This window comes from Pezoporus flaviventris, unplaced genomic scaffold (genome assembly GCF_033815535.1).
Source record: "Pezoporus flaviventris isolate CSIRO_AGI_PZ_B2104156 unplaced genomic scaffold, CSIRO_AGI_Pfla_v1 ptg000105l, whole genome shotgun sequence".
NCBI classification, from domain to species: Eukaryota; Metazoa; Chordata; class Aves; order Psittaciformes; family Psittacidae; genus Pezoporus; species Pezoporus flaviventris.
In genome coordinates this window covers 1,669,820-1,684,837 of record NW_026892653.1, presented here as the reverse complement: position 1 = coordinate 1,684,837, position 15,018 = coordinate 1,669,820, and positions in this window count along the sequence as shown.

The window sequence follows — 15,018 nt, the reverse complement described above, 5'->3', positions numbered from 1 at the left end:
GCTTCACCAGGCACTTCCATGCAGCAAAGACACGCAGCTCCACGGGCTGGTTTCTGCTCTGAACCAAGCAGGGCCAGAGGCTTAAAGCCCCAACAGAGAATTCGCTGCTGCCCATCCAACGCATCCACCCCTGATGCCTTGCACTGGGAAAGAGCCATTGCCATCCACTTCCACCTTTTCCCTGCTGCCTGGCAGCACAGCTCTGGTGGGATTAAAGCCTGGATGACTAAATAATAACCCCTTGCACAGCAATGCAGTGCCCCGGCCCCCTCATGTACTGAAGGCGTTAGGTCTCCGCAGCTGAACTTCCAAGCCCTAAGAATGCTATTGCCAGGGAAAGGGGAAAGGGCTGGGGACGCTGTCCCCGTTGCTATCTGTCTGTTCCAATTAACACCTTTGAGCTGCAGCCAGCCGCTGGCTGCAAAATGAACTTTCCTCTGAACCCCATTCCTTGCGCCAGAGGGAGCTTGTCAGCCCTGCCTGCATCCCTGCATCCTTTATCTCCTCCCGGAGCTTTCCTGTTTACATTTCCCATTAGATTACTGTAATTAACGCAATAACAGCAGATACTGTTTGGGAACGTGGCTGGCTACCACTCAACGGAGGAGGGTTTGGTGCTGCTCATAGGGATGAACAGCAGCTCCTTTGCAGCCTCTCTGTCCTATGCCTGGACCACTGCATCTTCAACCACCCTGTAAAGCTGCTCATGGATTCGTCTGAAGGTTTATCTCCAACAGGAAAATATCCAAGTTATCTCTAATCCCTTTCTAATGGACCCAGAGGGGTTTGGGTGTGCAGCAGGGGAATACACAGAACCAGCCCTTGTGCTGAGGGTGTGTTTTTGGCTGCACACCCCACAACCGGGCTGAAGCTAGCCTTGGCACTAAGGAAGCACCCTGGGGAGAGGCAATGGGCACTATAAGACGTGGCAAACAGATCCTCCCTGCCTGCAGCCCCATTAATCCTTTAGTAGGTGCAGTGTACAGAGCAGCACTGCAGATATTTGCATCGCTGCATGGCATAATGCTGCCTTTTGTCAGAAAATGGGGAACTTCTCCCTGTTTATCCCTTACCGCAGTTTTGCCCTGCAGACAAAGCAGAGGCACTGGGCATGGATGCTGGAGTCTACCTGGTCCAAAGGCAGGGGAGGGATGGTAAGAGTAGTACTTCTGTATACTCAAGTACAGAAGAGAGCAGCAGGTCCAAATACAGCCTTTACACATATTCCCACTCTTATTTCCCCAACTATCTCTAACTTTAAATGAAACTGGTCACAGGGAATCTCCTCTCTTGGTCTAGGGGCAGGTCAGGCTCAATTGCCACCATTCATTTTATTGGAGAGAAGAAGAAGAGAGAAACCTGCCCCAATTTCCCTGCACCCGTCATCTCCCCCTCCCAAGAGGAGACCCCATTTACTCCATAGCACTGCTGAGGGTCCTGATAAGAGCCGATGCCATTCCCTCTGATGCCTACGAGCAATAACAGTCTGGGGGAAACCGGAGTCATAAACCCCATCCCTCACCTTTAACTGAAGGCAAGCCCTGTGCAGATCACTATCTGAATCAAAGTCCCCCAGCTGATGTATGGGCCGGGCTCTGTGTCAGGGACCCTTTGGTGGAAACAGCCCCCTTGCTGTTATATGGCACCCAGGGGGACTGTAACTATCGTCTTTCCAGACCTCTGGAATCCTGAGGGATTTAGAGGATATGGGGAGGGGGGAAAGTCAGAGGGAGGCCTGGAGCTGCAGCACTTCTCTGCTCCCCCTCATGGACGCGTAGGTAGCAGGCTAATAGGTGCTATATAAAAGCCCAAGAGCAGGGAGAGGAGATATGTATCTTCAAGGAGGGAGGAAATTTAGCAAGAGGGTGAAGTAAAACAAGAAGAAAAAGAAGGGGAAGGCTAAAAGTGTGTGGGGGGAAACAGGCTTTGAAATCAAAGCCCTGGCTGATCCCTTCCCAGGGCTGGGAAGGATGCACAAGGAGAGGTGGGATGGGAGGGAAAACTACCCCTGGGATGTGGATGTGGTTATTATTAACGCATTTTATTTGTGGGTTGTGCTCAGAAATCAAAGCAGGCTGGCTCCTGTGCCCCAGCAGAGCCAGAATGGCCTGTGCTGGTGACTTCCAAGTAAATCTCCTTAAGGAAAATCAATTTGGCCCCAGTGCCTGTGAGCAATTCTGCTTAGCCCCAAAAGCATCGACTTTCAGCCTTTATCAACACACGGCAGAAACAGGAACAAATCTAAAGGGAGGGGGAGAGCATCTCATGCTTCAAAATGCAGAAAAGAGCAAAGCTGTGTTCTGGTCTTGGCCCACGGTATTGATTTGTTCACTAACTGGCCAAACGACACACATATACCCTGCAACATTACTGCTTGGCACATACTTCTCTCCAGACCCCATTTTTTCTAGCACATTCAGCTCATTTATAGTTTTTGCTTTCCAAGCAATAAATCCTGCTCCTTCACTAAGTGTGATCAAAACAGACACTGCATTCTGCTGCCATCCCCTGCATTTGCCACCCACGGGGTGATTTCTCACTCCTCCATCACCCAGGGACCCTTTACAGCTGCCAGCCTTTGCCACGCTCATCCCTGACATAACCCTGACACCTTTTCACTGAAATGAGCGTTTCCCTTCTGAAACCCCATCAGCTGCCAAGGCAGAAGGGATTGCAAATAACCCCTCTCTGCTCTCGCTGGCTGCCCTTGCATATGTTTCCCAGCTGGATATTTGCAGTTCTCAGGTCAGCAGCACTGACCCGGCTGCAGCTCCTGACCGAGCCCCCAGTGCTGCTGTGATTTGCAGCACATTGGATGCCCAAGGGGTCGCTGGTTGTGTGGGAAGGGAATTAACCTATTTAAGGATGAACGAGGGAAGTGCTGATCTTGTTCTCCCCCTCTGGCTCTGCAACATGCCTCATTGCAGCAGCCTTAACTCCTCCGGATGGAAAAAGCATGAGCCGCGATCGTGGCTGCTGGGGCAATAAATATGTTGCCCTCCATCCATCTGCACAGCAGGGTCAAGAGCCTACGGGTCAGGATGGAGGAGCAGAGGATGCTTGTAGCACGCTGTCCTGCTTGCCTGCAAATCACAGCATTTCTCCTGCACATCCCCAGTGAGAGCCGCTGCCTGGTACTGATTTAGGATGGCATCCAAATCCTTCGGAGCCAATAGCTATGTCTATGCCAGGAGAGGGCAAAGACCAGCAGTGTGACATGCACTGCCTGTGCCCTGCTAGGGATGTAGGAAGGGAAAACCCTTTGGTGGCAGTGGTGATGGGGTGGTTCCATTTTGCCTGGTTGCTAAGGACAGCCTGGAGGCGCTGAGCTGCAGGCAAGCCCTTGAGGATGTGGTGAAATTACACAGCTTGTTTGATGAAATCATACCCTCACTGGCAAAGGAAGAACCCAACAGCACAACAAGCCCTGCCCGGGGCTGTAGGATTAGATGAGAAACACAGCAGCCTCTTGACGCAGAGCGCCAATTCAGTGTAAATCCAGGCTGCCGGTTCACAGCTGCCCGTTCATCTGTGTATTTGCAGGTCCTGTGCCAGAGCAGGAACTGCCTGCACTACTCCATCCTTCTGTCTCAGGCATCACCGCTGCTCCTCATGCAGCACTGCACAGCGTGAAGCTGCTGCAAGCTCAGCTCAGGGATCTGGTTAATCCCAGACTGGTTTGGGTTGAAGGGACCTTAAAGCTCATCCAGTTCCAACCCCTGCCACGGGCAGGGACCCCTTCCACTGGAGCAGCTTGCTCCAAGCCCCTGTGTCCAACCTGGCTTGAACACTGCCAGGGATGGGGCAGCCACAGCTTCTCTGGGCACCCTGTGCCAGCGCCTCAGCACCCTCACAGGGAAGAGCTTCTGCCTAAGAGCTCATCTCGATCTCTCCTCTTCCAGTAAACTATCACTCACGTTATGCACAGCACACAAAGCCTATGCAATATCCAAGCATATGCGCCTGAGACACATGCACAGCACCTGGGATGTGTGCAGCACAGCATCCACGACATCCACAGCACCCTCAATGATGTATGCAGCACTAATGCATGCAAAACAGCACCCTCGAAGCACGTAGTGAAGCACCCTCAGTGCACAAAGCACAGCATCTGAGACATGCACAGCTCCCTCAATGATGTATGCAGCACTAATGCATGCAAAACAGCACCCAAGAGGAAAGCCAGGGCCCAGCATGTGGGTCGCTCTCGCTCTCACTAGAGGGAGGCAGTCTCCAAGAGAAGCTGGACGAGCATCTCTCTGGGTAGCTGGAGGTTTCCAGTCTGAAGCAGGCTGCGCTCTGGGGAGTCTGTGCTACTATCCCTGTGTAAGGCATTTCTCCCGGATCAGTCTGGATTGGAATCTTTCTGATGCTCAATAGATAGAGGGAAGCTTTGGCATGAGCTGTGTACAGTCTAAAGGAGAGCTGGACTTGGTCTGGCACTGTTTCGGGGAATTGGGCTCATCTGCCCAATTGCCTCCTCAAATCTCTTCTCCTAATTCCATCTGTCCCCAGAGACATCACTCAGCCAGGGACCATCCTGTGGTTGCTGCAGACCCTCTATGGAGAACTCCAGGTATAGTTGAACCCCTTCTCGGCCCCATCTCATGCCACTGTTTCCTTCAATTCCTTATTGCTCAGAGAGAAGTCACCAAGAATCAGCCCTGAGTGAATTAAAGCAAGAGGGGAGAGTGCTTTGAGATCCAGGTCACACTAAGCATTGCTCAGGTGTGGTTTATACCAGCACAGAAAATAGCAGCTCTCCTAAATTCATTATAAAGTGATGCGCCCGTTACAACCAAGTGGTAAAACTGCAAGTCCTTTTGCTAGTATCAAACCAGGGCAGGCAGGAATGGAAGAATAGCATTGAGAAATGCATCTTTGTGCTGCATAGAGACTTTCTGTAGGGGAAAACTTACTATGGAGCTGCTGAAAAGTGTGTAAGTCCCCATTGAAAGAGGGCACAATGGACAACAAAAAGGAAAATTCAGGATGTTGCCTTCATTTATTCCCCAAACGAGTTTGTTTTGGAATAGTTTTTAGCTGGGACAGTAATTTTTCAAAGCCTTATATATTTATAAAGAGCATTATTCATACCTACAATATAAATGTGCTGGTTTTATGTTGAGGCATGCATATATAAGATACAGTGTAGCTGTGTCTAGAAATGAAATCTAAATACCACCATTTTTAATAGGCTTTTAAGAAGAAGGGAACACATCTTAAAAGATGGTGTAATTGTTGTATTAAGGTATTTAGAAGAATAGCAGCTAGGGGCAACTTGTTACATAGCCATTCAATATGTAATTGAATGATAGATTGGTGACATGGTGTAGTGTGAGGCATCCCTGCCAATGGCAGGGGGGTTGGAACTAGATGATCTTAAGGTCCTTTCCAACCCTAACTATTCTATGGTTCTATAATTCATTCTATCTATCTATCTATCTATCTATCTATCTATCTATCTATCTATCTATCAATCATATGGTAGATATGTAGATCATATGATAGATAGATAGATAGATAGATAGATAGATAGATAGATAGATAGATAGATAGATAGATAGATGATAGATAGATCAGCCAGAGAAAAAGTATAAAAAGTTAGTTGCAAAAGCTATTTCTTGAACATTCAGCTTCACATCTAAATACGGTGTTTTTCTGAAGCTCTACAAAGCATTCTGGAATAAAACCAGATAGCTTAAAATCAATAGATGGTTCCACTTCTCTCTCGCCTCAGAGAAAGGAAGAGCCCAGTGAAGGAATAAGTTAAATTTTTAAGGAAGTTTGATAAAAGGTTAGATTTTGAAACCCAAGAGTGCCTTCTCTAGGCTGATTTAGGGGAAAAAGCTGAGTTTCTGCTTTCTCATTAGCACTCGGGATGACATTTCTGCTGCTCAGCTGCCAGGGCAGCATCTCCTCCAGCTGAGATCTGTGCAAAATCCCTCCCATCACAGCTGCCTGGTGCAGGCTGCTAATTTGGGTGGCCCAATTGCAATGCCCAGTGCCTTCAAACAGCTCCTGGTATGCTCCATGTGCTTTGGTGGCTGCGTTTTGCTGAAGAACTGATATATACTAAAATACACTCCCAGAAGAGTGCAGAAATAGCTGAATGAGTGCAGCCCTGAGAGAGGTCGTTAGGAGCTGACCTTGTTTCATGACAGCTATTTATCTAACGAGACAGGAGATCACCCAAAGCTTAACTCCAGGCAAATGGCACAGCCTTGCTGCTCCTGCCCTCGAACTTGATGGCTGCAAAAGGCATCACTTGGTGTTCATTTAGCATCCTAAATATCGTGCATATAATGGGAAAAATAAGTGAGAAAAATATGACCTAATCTCCACAAGGAACTCCCGTTGAAACTGTGGGTTTGTTTTTTTTTGCCTTCCAATGCAAATAAAATAATCACCTAAATCACTGTGTTTAAGCATCCATCTGTTACAAGCACTGCTCAATATTCTGGCTCGGACAATTCAAAAGGGATTCCAAGTGTCTCAGTTGTGAAGGGATTTATTGATCTGAATGAAGGCCCACTTTAATCTGGGGTCTAAAAGCAGGTTTATTCCAAGAGAAGCTCGAGCAGGACTTGCTCCCTGCCTGTGTGTAGCCCCTTGGCTTCCCACCTAAAGATGGTCGGTCTCTACCCAGCTCTAAGGTACAGACCTGGCAGAGGTTTTTGGAGCAAAACTCAGCAAAATAAGAAAGCCAGCTTCTTCAATTGCAGTTTCTTGGCAGTTGAAGACACCGCAGTTGAATTTGGGTTGAGGCAGAGCCCTTCTGCATCACGTTCCCACCCTGTGCCTGTTCTGAGCACCCCTGGGGAGTTGATCCAGCCAAAAAGAGTCATTGGTCTCTTCAGAAAGGTTATTTTTGGCAGGATCAGCTCCTTGAAGCCAAGTGTCCTGGTCTCTGGAGCACCAGAGCCTGCAGGAGCCATGTCTCCAGGGACAAAGGATGGGTCAGGACTCCTGATGCGAACCCATGGCTGCGCTCATTTCCTCCCACTGCAGCTTTCCCGTGTGACCTCTGGGGCTACCAGAAGGGCAGCCTTGTCCTCAATGGGTTCTCTCCCTGCCTGGGCAGAGCAGGGCTCCCCAGTGCTGACCCTGCCCCAACCCCTCCTTGTAGAGCCTGGTCCACCTTCAGGGCTCTCCCTCTGCATCTCAGCCCCTTCTCCTCTGCTTCTCATAGACCAGGTCTTGCCCTATTAGGCTGAGGATGCCTGTGTTGAGGCCTCTGCTTCATCAGCAGCAATCATATGTGTATTAACCTAACAACCTTACATGCAGCTTGCAACTTGCACACAGAACCCAAGAGAGATTCCTTCCCAGGCTCCTGGGCAAAGGAGCAATCGTGAAGGTTGGCATCACACATTAACTGGTCCTAGGACTCATCAGGAGTGGGATGTTGCTCCTCTGAGAAGGAAAACCTAGTGATGGAGCCAGGATACTGCATTCTTACCCTCTTGCATACACGAGGATGCAAGGTTGTTTTCCTGCACATGAGCATCAGAAAAGATAGTGTGAAATGTGTGGTCCATCCTATTTTCAACCAGCACTGTGCCCAGAAAGCTTTTGGCAGCCGTTTTTGGAAGCTATGTCTCAGGATACATACCCAAGCTTAGTTTGATGCTTTCATGATCTTCTCCCTCCACTTTTCTGCCCTTTTTTCACCCAGTTTTGGCCACAACTCCTGTTTTAAGCACTGCTACATGTTAGCTTTGGCACAGAGGTTTCATGAAGGAGCTCTCTTGGGATCTCATGGAGATGAGAAGAAGGATCTCATGGGATGCAACAAACATGGATTGGGTCCCAGTGTGATCCAACTCTTCTGCAGATGAAGGGCTCCACCAAGGATTACCTGTGTGTGTGCACAGCCCAGTCTTTGCTTGTTTTGGTCCAGTTTAGCTAGTCACACTATCAGACACCTATCAGCTGATCTAAGCCTCCCTCTGCTACAACCTCACCTCCATCTCCCCAGGCAACATACGCAGCAGCTGGGATTTGTCCTACCTGCCCCACAGCACCCATAGGTGCCCATGAGCTCCCTCCAAACAGCATTCACATCTATGGGTGACCAAGCCCACATGAGACGGTTGCAGGGCAGATTTCCCCTTCCATGCCAACGCTCCGGCTTTCAGCACGGCAGAATTCAGCACAGCCTTAGGCTATTAGATAACAAAAGGGCAGATTTCACCACCCCACCACCTCCCACCAGTTAAACTAAACCAAACCAGAAGGAGACGCACGGTCAGAGCTGTGCCAAACCCCACAAGCTGTGTTTGTCTCCTGGCTCACCAGGGCATCTCTCAGAAAGAGGAAATGGTTTGGAGGCTGCTGCTTTTCTGTCCCCTCAGATGAACCAAGCGTAAACTAAATGCTGACATGAAGGAGCAACAGGGAAGGAGTTTTGCACCAAGAGAAAGTTCAGCAGTTCCCACGAGTGCTCTTCTTCAGGAGGGCATCAGCTCTGCTGCAGGACACAGGGCTTTGTGGATTAAATACTTAATGCAGTGTTGCCTTCAAGTGCCCAAGCAGATTCAGAGCCAGGCAGCAATTAACTGGAACAGCTAGTGTGGGGATTAGCCTGCAATCAACACTGGAACAACCAGTACTGGGATTTTTCCCCTTGCAAAAGCACCAGGTAATTCCTGCAAGAAGGAGGCTGAGATTTTACGTTAAGCCCTGTGCCTTGGGAGCGTGATTGAGAAAACCATGTCTTCTTAACCAGGGGCTTGCTCGGGGCCCCTCTCCCTCAGAACTGGTACTGACATCAGGGTTTGGTCTGGGGGTTTAGAGCTGATCTGAGGCTTCTGGCCCTGAACTCGCAGTACAAACCCACACAGAGCACATGGGTGCTCCCAGATTACCCCTAGGAAAGGAATTCTCCTGTTCACGCGCCAAAGTTTGCTTCGGCAAAGGAGGAGGTCAGTGAGAAACAGCACCTTGGGGCGGTGGCTGAGCAACATGCATGGGGCCTGGAGCACCTCCTGTATGGAGATAGGCTGAGAAAGTTGGGGCTGTTCAGCCTGGAGAAGAGAAGGCTGCATGGAGACCTCAGAGCAGCCTTCCAGTATCTGGAGGGGGCCTATAGGGATGCTGGAGAGGGACTCTTCATTAGGGACTGTAGTGATAGGACAAGGGGTAACGGGTTCAAACTTAAACAGGGGAAGGTTAGATTGGATATAAGGAAGAAGTTCTTTACCGTGAGGGTGGTGAGGCACTGGCACAGGGTGCCCAGAGAAGTGTTGGATGCTCCAGCACTGGCAGTGTTCAAGGCCAGGTTGGACAGAGCTTTGGAGAACATGGTCTAGTGTGAGGTGTCCTTGCCCATGGCAGGAGATTGGAACTGGATGGTCTTATGGTCCTTTCCAACCCAAACCATTCTCTGATTCTTATTCCCTAGTGATGGAGCAGGGAAGGGAGCTCATTGCAACACACATCTCCCCCATCTGCTGGGACACAAACACACTGCAGCTGGATTTATCCACAAACACAGGTGCTGCTCTCCTTGTAGATCTGCCTCCTGGGATTTTCTAAGAGGAAAACTATGAAGGAAGGGAGCAGAGCAAAGGAGAGGGGACACGTAATCCCCTAGTATGGGGAGGAACCTGCAAGGCAACGGGAACAGCTCTGCTACCTCCACAGCTAAGGAGGGAGATGGACAGCAGCTCAGCACTGGCAGCATCCCCACCAGCCATTGCCTAAGCTTGCTGAAAGGGCTTCTGCAGACATAATTATCCCCCTGCATCTTTGGGATCAGGTAATTTATGCTCAATAGCAAGCCTTAAAGAAAATCTGCTGGCAGCCATTAGCTCTGATGGATCTCTCCCCAGGCTCAGGCAGCTATAGCTTAGGAACAACCTACTCAAAGCATTTCTAAGGGATGCAGTGTGAATGAAATTCAGGGAATATGCTGGTCTCACAGCTCCAGCAGCACTGTAAGCAAAAAGGAACAACCAAGTGGCTCAGCCTCTTCATCTCCCTTCACAAACACATACAGCCCAAGCATAAAGGTCACACAGCTTGCAAGCCTGCTCCAACTGCTGAAACATCAGAAAAAAACTCAAAACTCATGCTGCAGTAAAAGCACTTCCTTTCCCCCTACTCCTAATTAGTCTCATTAGCCATAGCAGGGTGTGTCCTGCTAAGTTTATAGAGACTGTGGTCAAATAAGCATGTGAGGGAGGTGGCTATGTAAAGGTGAGGCTTGTTTGCTATGTAAGCAATGGAAACAAGGTTAAGAAAGCTTGCTTTGGAAGTAGAACTGTAGGCAAGAGGTGTAATTCTTTGTTGCTCACTATGTCTTCTATAGGTGATGTTAATGCACAAATATGAAATGTACTTGGAAAGGATCACTAGGATTGCTTAGGCAGAGGAATGCAATGGCTGGAGAGGGTTTTGCTGTTTATACTGTGAGCAGAAAAATAGCGAGAGCAGAAAATGTGTCCCAGCCTAGGAGGGATTATCTGGAAAGCCATCTAATCCCAGACCCTTGCAGGACCCCCATGGCTGGGGTGTCTTTGTGTGTGCTGTGATGGAAAGTTACAGCAACCAGAGATTTGGAAACTGCCTCCAGATTTACGGTTTGTTATGACCTGAGGAAGAAGCTCAGGGAGGGGAAAAGGGTTCTGGAGATGTTTCTCTCAGGTCTGTGCTGATGGTGAGGGGTTTGAGGATGGGGTCTGCCACCCTCTGTAGCATCTTGGCCAGTGTATAGTATAGGCTGAGGTGTATCAGAAAGCTATGCAGAGATTCAGTGAGTGCCAGGCTCAGCAAACTCAGCAGCAGTGGTGGGTTAGCACTAAAGAAAGCTGGTTTGTATCCCCATACACAGTCAGACCATCCTGGCTGGGGAAGAGGAGTGCAGAACCACTGTGCAGCAGGGCTCACCATTGCTAAAGAGGGGCAAAGCAGCAGCTTCAGCTGCCAGATCTGTGCTTGCAGAAGCAAGGCTTTTTTTAGGAGTTTGCAAGGCAGGAAGGCAGCACAGTGTGTGCAGCCACTGGGTGGCAATCGCCATCTGGCTGGAACACCGAGCCAGCACCCCTGGGACCCCCTGAGCATCCTTCACATCACCCCGCATGCAAATGCGGGAACATCTGGTAGCAAGGACTTATAAAGATAGCCCTCAGCTAAGCAAATACAGGAACACTGTCTCAACCAAGCTGTCATGTAGTTAAAGCTTCTATTTTTTTTTTTTAATTATTCTTTTTTTTAATGCTCATTTGCCTGTTGTAGTTCTCCCTGATGCATCATGGTCGGCTTTATTGCCTGTCTGCTGTGTGTGGCCCAGCATGGCGTCAGTGCCCCATCCTGCTGGGGAGAAGTGTCCCTTTGATAAGGGATGCTGTCCTTTGAAAGGTCTTAATTATCCTTAAAAGCCTCTGGTTTACTCTCCCTGGCTGCTTTGAGCTCAGGATCCAGGCTGTGCCTGGTACTCGGGTTTGCCAGCATCCCAGGGCACCCAGCAGTGCTCATGGGGGTTCTCTGAAGTGCAGTCAAGGCGTTTGTGCAATTCCATCTTCCTCTCTTGCAGGCTGGTTTAGGGTCAGGACCGAAGGGCTGGGGAAAAAAAACCTGTGGTCTGGGAGACTAGAGCCTGCTCAGGGTGGGAGCTGGAGGCGGATTCACCGTGCTTCTGCCACAAGCTTCCTTTGCAGCCTTGGTAAATGCTCCCATGTGCCATGGCCTCTGTTCACTGTGCAATGGGGACATCAGCAGAACTCTGCCCTGGGGAGGTACTATGAGGACAAACGTATATGTGAAATACCCATAGGGCATAAGATGAATTTCCAGCAAATTTTTTTTCATGTAGATTGCAGAAGACCACAGTTTAGACCAAAAGACCTGATGATTCAATCTACGTCTTAAACTGCAGCAAGCACCAAACCACTGCACAGACCTTTGGTTGGGTTGGCGCTACCCAGGTCCCCGCTGCAGTTTGCAGAGCTACTTTGCCACCAGCATTATCTTGAAGCACACTGATAAACTTCAGCCACCATCTTCATCCCTGCCTTGCAAAAGGGGCTTTACCCAGCCCATGGCTCTTGCAGCCCAGGCTGGTTTTGGAGAGCCCCAAGATGCTGGGTTGATGGCCATGGAGGAAGCCAACCCCCTGGAACAGGCATTCTGCCACCTCTTCCCCCTCTCCCCGAACCACTGCCCACCAGGAAGGAGGTGATGGGAGAGCATCACTCTGGTGCCAATGAGTAAGGCGCTGTGGTTCCCCTCTGGTTTTGTGGAGCCAAGCTCCATGGTTTGCGATGCTGCGATAGGTCCCGGGCCTCACCACTGCGGTCACTGCTGAAGAAATAGCTGCAGTGGTAACAGGCAGAGAAGCTGTAGCAGGTGGTGGAGTGAGGAGAACCAGGGCACTGCTACCACGGGAGAGCAAAAGGTACCTGGGACTGGGGCAAGAGCAGAGAAATGGGCCTTATGGAGAGGGAGACGTGGGGTGATGGTGCAGGACCAACGTCGCCAGTGCTTATCCAAGTTGAGTTGCTTGCAAGGAGGTGGGGAGACTGGGAGGGAAGGGTGGATGCAAAGAGGAATGGGGTGGAAAACTGACAAAAGGGATGAAAAGAGCAGGATGTGGCATCTGTGCAAGGTGCATCTCCCCTGGACTTGGATGGACTCACCAAAGGAGCAGGAGATCAACGTGATGTTGCATTGAGGGGGGACCAACACCCCACTTCATTTTGAGGAAGGAACCAAAGGCTGCCAGACTTGCTTCTTCAGGGAGATGATCAGTGTAAACATCCTCCAGCACAGAGGCCAGGCGTTTGGGTTCACCCTCCCATTGCCTTGCCACCCTGAGCACACAATGCAAGGCAGAAGATTGCCATCGGCTCAGTGACAAGAGCTCATTTCAGACTCCAGGAACAACATTAACCATAAAATCATCTTGTTCTTATTGGATGAGGACAATGAGGGAAGAATTTACCTGGGCGCGGCCTTCCCAGAAGGGGTGAAGCTGATTCCTCAGCTCCTGCACACAAGTACCCTCTTTCAGCTGTTGGATTTCTCAGGCTAACCATTAAATAGGAAAATGCCTTTATAGCTTACAGGAACTTTGACTGCTGCCAGCATCTGCCAAAGATTCCAGGAAATCCTCTCAGCCTCTTTTATTGCATTTATTAAGTGCTGTAACTTGGTGCTGGTGGCACGTTTTGGGTGACTGTCTTAAGACATTAAAGTCCTGGGTTTAACCATGCAAATAGCCTAACAAGGGTTGGGCAGAAGAGATGTTCAGGCATGAAGGAACTCTGTTCTGCTGGTTTTCAGGCATGGATATACAGATACCCAGTGACAAGAAGGTGGTCTTTGGGCACCCCTTACCTAAGGATTGCAGTTGACAGGAGGTGGTTGCAGTTCTGGTTTTTGGCCAACACAGACACCAGATCCTTCCAGTTCACATCCAGATGGTACCCTAGCTGGCATCAGCTTGTCTGTGATTACAGAGATGGGTTGATAGGAGGTGGTTGCAGTTCTGGTCCCCAGCCAACCTGGCTACTAGATCCTTCCAGTTCACCTCCAGGCAATGCTACCCTAGGTGGCATCAGCTGGTTGTGGCTGCAGAGATGGGAACCAGGAGCAACATGTGGCTGAGCCACTGTGCCCATGTGGAAGTGATGGGCCCTGCTTCAGTTTCACGCAGGTGGAACCAAAAACAACTGGAGACACCAACACCGAAAGTCCTGCCTTGGTTTCAATGGTGAACCACACGGTTTTGTTGTATTGTTTTTATTCTCGGCCCAAAAATTACTTTGATCTGGTTATTTCCCCCGAAACCATTGTGTATCGGCACTGAGCCAATCGGAGCTGAGCTCCTCACCAAATATTCCGTTCTTCCCTTTTATGGTCATAATCTGGCCTCTCCAAAGTAAAAAACAAGGTGAGAATGGGCCCATCGAGATGCGCTCAGTTGGTTCCACGTGACGGATTGTCCCATGATCTGCTCTTGTCAGCACACCACAGGGTCAGAAAAGGGGAAAAAACTGGTCGGACAGAAGGTGATGATGTTTGTGGGTTCAAAGAAATGGAGCAGTATCACTCATCTCAGATGGTGAGATAAGGAGACCATCAGCGGATGTGCTGTTCTATACCCCTACTGCTTGTGCTAATGAAAGCGAGCCAACTGAGGCCCAGGAAAAGAGTATTGAGCACCATGACTGATACTGGTTGTGGTTCTGGGAAGACTTCAGAGGCTTGGCTTTGAGTTGGACCCATGTTACTCTTGTTCTCCAACTGACATGGAGGGAGATGCTGACAGAGAGAACTCAGACCAATTGAGGCAAGGTCTTTGTTTTCCCACCCATAATCATGGGAGCAGATTGACACTGATTTCTGTTCATGGGTAGTCGACAACATTTACAGTCTTCAGCCTTTGAGGTGAATTGGGACTGGAACACCTCATGCCCACATCAATCAGTTCATGATCAAACCCTGATCTGAGGTTCGTTTGCAAATTCACATTGCAGGTCCTGACTGACATACCCCAGAGGTCAAATGCCCCCTCTAGGTGCCAACCCAAACCTTCCCAGAACTGAAGATGTTTGGATAATCAGACGTTTTTTCTGAGCTCCTCCTCTTCCCAACCAAGTAAATACATATTAGTCTTTGCCCATCTTATCCTGCAATTGAATGGAGGCAGATAAGGAACATAACTAAGAAGCCATAAAGGAAACCACTCTCCCACTACAACCTTGAGCATCCTTCCTGGGGGACCTTTAGGGAGCACCAGCTTTTGTTCCTACCAGCCACATGATTTGCAATTATTGTGTCTTTTCGAGTGGGATGAGCTAGCAGAAGCTGAGGAATCGAGGACCAAAGCCTGATCTCTGATCAGTGCAACTGCGCCAGACCCTGATGTGGGTACATACATCTCAATCCACCCACCAGTACTTACCGTGCAGCTGCATGTTCTTGCCCTTCAAATGGTGCGGAATATTTCACAAGCGGAATCTCTCATCATGATTTGTGACTCTTTTAATTCCACTCTTAGCAGAAAGAGAA